The sequence below is a fragment of the Dasypus novemcinctus genome, chromosome 2 (assembly GCF_030445035.2).
Source record: "Dasypus novemcinctus isolate mDasNov1 chromosome 2, mDasNov1.1.hap2, whole genome shotgun sequence".
Lineage (NCBI taxonomy): Eukaryota > Metazoa > Chordata > Mammalia > Cingulata > Dasypodidae > Dasypus > Dasypus novemcinctus.
The window spans coordinates 116,224,105-116,231,576 of record NC_080674.1 but is presented as its reverse complement, the minus strand read 5'-3'; the positions used below and the strand labels follow the sequence as shown (position 1 = coordinate 116,231,576).

The window sequence follows — 7,472 nt, the reverse complement described above, 5'->3', positions numbered from 1 at the left end:
ATTTATAGCTTGCCAAAAATGATGGAAAACAAGGATCTTATAATTAGGCCTTTGCATATTAATGGAGACTCATACTAAAAAATAAACATTTCACATTCTATTTTTTTATATCAACATTATTTCTAATTTAAATTTCTTGCCCAGTCACACACACACAAAATTGGTTTGAAATTCATTTTTTTTTTCTATTTTGGTTGTTTTACTGCCGTCGTGTTGATAAATATATGAAATTTGTACATGTTTTGATTTCCTTGTAAATATAAACACTGTATCCATCAGGATCCACTCATGAAAACAGAAACTGCACAATTATTTTAACAGAGTAAATTTAATGTAAAGAATTGGTTAAAAAGTTAATGGAAGACTGAAAATAGAAAAGAGAAATAGGAAGTGTAGACAGCAGCTCCTATCTCTAGGGCTGGCACAACAAAGGGAAAGATGGAGGTTATAAAAACTGACCAGCTAATGCTGGTGTCTCAGGAGCTTGGAAGAGGGTCTTGCACAACTGGAACTCAGAAGTCTAAGAAGGGAGCATAAAAAGAGCACCTGCAAGCTGGGGCTGGTATCTCTGAGGGGACACAAAAGGCTGGTTCTGGGAGAGTTGGTAATAAACTGTAGATGGCCTTTTAGTTTCCCATCTGCTAAAACAAATAGCAACATTGGACTATCTTAAACAACAGGAACTTATTAGTAGTTCACGGTTTTTAGTCTAAGAAGTCCAAAACTGAGGTGTCAGCAAGGCGATGCTTTCTCCGTGAGGACCATGTTGCTGTGGGGCTGGCTGTCAGTGATCCTTGGTACTTGGCTTTCCCATTGCATGGCAATGCACATGATGGCATCCTCTCCTTTCTCTTCTGGTTCTGTTGACTTTCAGCTTCTGGCTGTTGCCTGTAGCTTCTCTCTCCATCTGACTTTCACTCCTCATGTATAAAGAACTCCAGATTAAAGTTCAGCTGACTCACCTGGGCCACACCTTACCTGAAGTAACATCTTGAGAAGGTCTTAATTTACAATGGATTCATACCCACAGGAAATGGACTATAATTAATAACATGTTTCCCTGGGGTACATAACTCCAAACCACCACAGATGGAACAAACTACTGCTGTCAGGGAGAGGAACCATTGCTGGGATGACTGGCAGGAGCAGAACACAAAACTGGGGAACAAGTCACTTCTCCTGGCTCCAATTTTGCATTTGTGCCCCATTTTGGCAGGGAGCCAGCTGGCTAAGAAGAAATGTGGTTTGCAAAGGTCCAGCCTCAGGATCATAGAGAAAAGTAGAGAAGGGTGTCCTTACAACTGAGAGGTAAGAGCTAACAAGAAGTATGTGTCAGTAACTGTGCTTTTACCTTTCAATGGACATACATACTTCAAAAACTTGATCACTTAATGTGTTAATTTTTTATTATTTCTACACTATATCAAATTCATTCTCTCAAAATATTAGGATTGCAAGGCAAATTTTTTACTAATATCACACTGATAAATTTATGACGTGGGTATGGTTTTTCCTTGCCTTATAGCCAATAATGGATAGCTTATGCCATACTTTTATTCAAATTGTCAAGGATACTCTGATTTCATACTTTTGGTTTATGATACTGTTAGAATTTCTTGATTAAATTACAGCTTTGCAACTGGTCTTCATTTATCAATTAATCTTCATTCAAATACTATTTTACTTCAAATATTTGTACTAAATATAAAAGAATACTATAAAAAATTATAGCATGGAATAGTATTGTTTGGGTCAATTAGGAAACAGCCTTTATCAACAGAAATGCAAAGTATTTTGCATCCAATGTTGGCTCTAAAATACATACATGTACTTTTTTCTGTCAAGCTTTATACTTTGGAATAAATACCAACAATATGTATTAAATACCTGCTTTGTGCCAGATGCTGAATCATACTTGCTACACAGATAATCCTCTCTATGAATTTTTCAAGGAGGTGCTACATTATCATTTTATAATTGAAGGACCTGAGGATCTAAGAATATAAGTAAGTTAACTAAGATCACATACTTAATTAATGGCATAACAATAATGCAGCATTGTTATGAACAATGACATTACAATTGATGTTACAGTGGTAGATTTAAAACTTTGATTTCTTTCTCTAGAATATCAAAATGTTTTTTTTGAGGTAGAATTTGATCTATCATCATCAAAATTATACTTTCCAAATAAAAGTATATCCTTGGTTTTGATTTTTGATGTACACTCCTGAGGAATTATGATTTGTAAGGAGTATTTGCATGACCTATAAACGATGGTATAATAGGGTCTCAGCATTAGAAAGAACTTTAATAACTAACCCCTTCTCATAATTAACTAAAAGTTATTGAGTGCTTGCTCATCCTAGGCATGATGTTATGTGGTTCACAGGCACTGTCTCATTTACTTCTCACCACAAGCCTATTAACACCAAACTTCCAGTGAAGAAACTCAAGATAAGAATGGAATTCCATTAACAAAATGGGATATTCCAACAGCAAGAAATCAAAAGCCTAAATATAGTGTAATTAATAAGATAGCCTCAAAACGTGTTAAGTAAAAACTGACTCGATCAAAAGCGGAAATACAAATCCATAATTATACTGGGAGATTTTAACATACTTCTTTCAAGAGTTGGTAGAATAAACAGACCAAAAAAAAAAAAAAATCAGTAAAGAAATACAAGATCTAAAAAGTACAATGAACAATGAACAAAATTGACCAAATTAATATAGAGAGAACTGTGTACCCAAAAGATATAAGAAATTAAGTGTGAAAGAAATATTTATAATGATTTTTCATATACTTTGTCATATATAAATCATCAAAAATTTCAAAAGATCAAAATAATTCAGAGTATATTCTCTGACCACAACAGGCTTAAGCTAGAAAATAATAACAAAAAGATAATTAGAAAAATCCTTCCCCATCAAATTCAGCACTACTAAATAAACCAAAAATAATAAGTCAGAAAATATTTTAATTGAATGATCATAAATACAACAACATTTTGAAATTTGCAGAATGCTATTAAAGCAATGCTTAAAGGCAAATTTTTAGACTTATAGTAGGGGGGAAAAAGAAAGGCTGAAAAATCCATAATTTAAGTTTCTATATTGAGAAGACAGAAAAAGATAGCAAATCAAGGGTAAGAAATGAAAAAAGTATAACAGAAGAAATCAATGAAATAGAAAACAAGCATACAATAGAAAAGTCAGAAAAGTCAAATGGTGATTCCTTGAAAAGATTAATAAAATTGATAAATCCTTAGCGAGATTAATTAGAAAAACATAGAGAAAACCCACATTTTCAATACCAAGAATAAAAGAGGGACCTAACTGCAAAACCTAAAGACACCAAAAAATATAATACAAGGATAGCCTGAATACATTAATGCCAATAAATTTGAAAAGTTAAATGAAATAGACTAATTCCTTTAAAAAATACTTATCTGTCAGAAGAACCAGAAAATAGGAATAGCCCTATATCTATTAAATAAATTGAAACTTTAAAAAAAGAAATTTATATTAGGTAGAACATAGGGCATTTTAGGACATTGGAATTAAGTATAAACCACAATGTAAACTACAAAAATTGATTAGTAGCACTGCTTCAATATTTATTTATCATTTGTAACAAGTGTACCACACAATTTTAAGATGTTATTAATAGGGGAAGATGTGAGAGTGAGAGAGGGGTACGTGGAGATCCCTTATACTTTTGATGAAAATTTTCTGTAATCTAAAACCTCTTTTAAATTAAAGTTTATTGAGAAGCAGATGTTGTTCAAGCAGTTGGTCACCAACCTACCATATCCATCTACCTGGCATCCCAGATTTGGTTCCCGGTGACTCCTAAAGAAGGTGAGCAAGACAGGGAGCTGACACACCCAAGAGACATAGTGAGGAGACACAAAGAGAGACTTAACAAGCAGGGAATGGCTGTGGCTCAAGTGATTGAGTGCCTCTCTCCCACATGGGAGGTCCTAGGTTTGTTTCCCAGTGCCTCCTAAAAAAAGATGACTCAAACAATGGGGGGGATGGGGAGAAATTAATATAAATAAATAAAGTTCATTATATTAAAAAAAATTCCCACAGAGTAAACCCTAGGTCTAAATGTCTTCACTGGTAGGACTTCCACATAATTAGAGAAGAAATAACACTGATTTTAAACATTCTTCCAGAGAAAGAAAAAGGGGGAATACTTCTAAACCCTTTTATGAGGCCAGCAAAGTCCTGATTATGAAAAGAAGGAAAATTACAGCTCAATTTCTCAAATAAATATAGGCATAAAAACTCTTAATAAAAACATTAACAAATCAAATTCACAAAAAGACAATACTTCACAATTATATGAAGTTGCAGGTATGCAAGGCTGATTAAGCCTTACAAGGCAATCAGTATTATTTACCACATTAATAGAAAATAGGAGGAAAATATATAACTATGTTAAAAGTATAGAAAAATACATACCACAATTCAACACCCACTTATGATTTTAAAAGAAAATTTTGGCCAACTAAGAAGTGAAAGAAACTTTACTACCTGGTAGAGAATAACTACAGAAATCTACACTCAAATTGTAAAATACTGAAAATTTTCCTTCCAATATCAAGAATAAGACAAGGATTCTTGATAACAAAATGTTCCTGTTATTTAATGCTCCACAAGTCACTCTAAACTTAGCAGTGACCACTACCACTACTTAAGACTCAGATTCTGTGGATCAGTAATTCACACAAGGCACAGCCAGAAAGGATTGTCTCTGCCCCTCTATGTCTTGAACCTCTGATGGGGAAACTTAGAAGAGCTGGAGATGACTCAGGTGACCAGAGGATAAATCATTTGGAGGCTTCCTCACCCATATATCTGGCACCTTGGCTGGAATATCTTAAAGTCTATCTCACTCCTCTTTTCTGGCTGGAACCATGGAAGGTGTTGAAGAAGGTTCCTGCTGTGCCAGAAACCCTTAAGAAAAGGCAGAGGAATTTTGCCAAGCTGAAGATCAACTACTTGAGAAAGAAGTTTGACCAAAAGATGTTTCAAATGGCAAGGAGGAAGCTTATCTATGAAAAAGCTAAATGCTATCACAAGGAATATAGGCAGATGTACAGGACTGAGATTTGAATGGCTAGAATGGCAAGAAAAGTTGGCAATTTCTATGTACCTGCGGAACCCAAATTGTCATTTGTCATCAGGATCAGAGGAATCAATGAATGGTATGAGCCCAAAGGTCCAAAAAGTGTTGTAGCTTCTTTGCCCTGGCCAGATCTTCAAGGGCACTTTTGTTGAACTCAACAAGGCCTCAGTTAACATGCTGAGAATTGTGGAACTGTATATTGCATGGGGGTACCTGAACCTGAAGTCAGCAAATGAAATGATCTACAAGCATAGTTAGGACAAAATCAACAAGAATTGGATTGCCTTGACAGATAACTCATTGATTGCATGATCTCTTGGTAAATATGGCATCATCTGCAAGGAAGATCTGATTCATTAGATCTATACTGTTGGGAAATACTTCAAAGAAGCAAACAACTTCCTGTGGCCTTCAAATTATCTTGTCCCAGAGTTGAAATGAAGAAAAAGACCATCCATTTTGTAGATGGGGGAGATGCTGGCAACAGGGGAGACCAGATCAATAGGCTTTTTAGAAGGATGAACTAAGGTTCTACCAAGGTTATTTCTGTAATCTCATGGGTTAATAAACAGTGACTGCTCAAAATGAGGGAAAAAAGTTTAGCTCAGCTGGTATATTGACTAGAGTCTGTATTCACTTTTCTCCCTGTGGCTTGGCTACTCACAGCATGGCAGCTAGGTTCTAAGAGGGCACATCCACAGAGGAGATAACACTAGAGAAAGAGTTCAAGAGAATCAAGTAGATGCTGCCTCTTCTGACCCAGCTTCATTGTTTAATAAAATGCCCAGATTAAAGTATATGTGTGATAGGTCACAGAGACCATCTCTAGATGGGAGGGATTTTGGATTATGTATTTATACAGTCTCTCCATTCCCAGAACTATTTCTAAATCAGCCAGAGTTTTTTATCAGATAGGCAGTACCACTGTGAGTGATACAGAATAATAGTTTTATTATTGAGATCAGACATTACATAATTGTAGAGCTGATGGTGAAGTCTATGAAAATCTCAGGGGTAGATAGCCTGGTGGTTAGAAAGCAAAGATAAATATGACATATGAGAGAGCAAAGACAAACTGGAACGCATGAGGACAAATTGTATTCTGTGTTTGTCTCTCACTAACGGTAAATTTGATGAGATGGTTGACCTGCAGGAGAAGTTGGTGCCCTTGCCACGGAGCTGCACATGGGTTTGGTCAAGACTCCGAGATGCAGAAGAAGATCTAGTCAGGCTTGTGAGTTGTCCCATGTCACCAGATCTACAGCAATGTTCAAGTGTCACAGGTTCTATGGTCATGGCAGATGGAGTTCAGTGCCATCTCAGTTGGCCCTACTTTGGGGTTTGTGTTTCTGTGTGATGGAGCTGGACTCAGATGTGATCTTTGTTGACAAGCCTCTCCTGTTACTTTTGCTGGACCTGTAGTTGGTGCTGGGGTTTAATATATACCCAGGGGACCTGAATCTCTGGACTGACCATGTGATAGCCAGGCCCTGAGCCTCAACAGACTTCAGCTCCTACATTCTGGTTTATTGGACTTACCCCACTCAGCTAACATGGAGTTGAAGAAGGTCAACCACCACACCAGGGAGTCAAGAGTGCCTACAACTGAAAGGAGGAGGATTGTGTCCAGCATCCATGTGGAATCTAAGCCCCCTCTTAATATAGATGTGGAGTGGACACAACCATTCCAAGGTCCACAGGATGGAGGAATAGAGTATGGATTAGAGTGGACTTACTGATATTCTATTAATGAACTATTGTGATTAGTAATCGAAGAAAATGTGGCATTGGTGTGGAGAAAGTGGCCATGGAGCTGGTGGGGGTAGGGAATGGGAGGAAAAGATGAGATGTGGGGGTGTTTTCGGGACTTGGAGTTGTCCTGGGTGGTCCTGCAGGAACAGTTACCGGACATTGTATGTCCTCCCATGGCCCACCGGGTGGAATGTGGGAGAGTGTGGGCTACGATGTGGACCATTGACCATGAGGTGCAGTGGTGCTCAGAGATGTATTCACCAAATGCAATGAATGTCTCATGATGATGGAGGAGATTGTTGTTATGGGGGGAGGAGTAGGGTGAGGGGGGTGGGGGATATTTGGGGACCTCATATTTTTTGAATGTAATATTAAAAAAATAAATAAAGACAAAAAAAAAGAGTCACTCAAGTTCCTAAAGCCATACTCCTGATGTTCAGGGAATGGAAAATGGCTGCACCTTCATTTGAATCCTCCAAATCTTATGCCAATTTCTCTTGTAGCCAACCCTAAAACAGAACCATACAGGGAAAGGAAATTCTAGGGAATGTTGTTTTAACTTTACTAAGTTGACGCGGTA

At 36.9% G+C, this 7,472-nt stretch overlaps 1 pseudogene; it reads left to right on the top strand.

The window, feature by feature from the left end:
• Positions 1–4,953: 4,953 nt before the first annotated feature.
• On the top strand, positions 4,954–5,667 carry LOC101428654 (large ribosomal subunit protein uL30-like; annotated as a pseudogene).
• Positions 5,668–7,472: the final 1,805 nt, after the last annotated feature.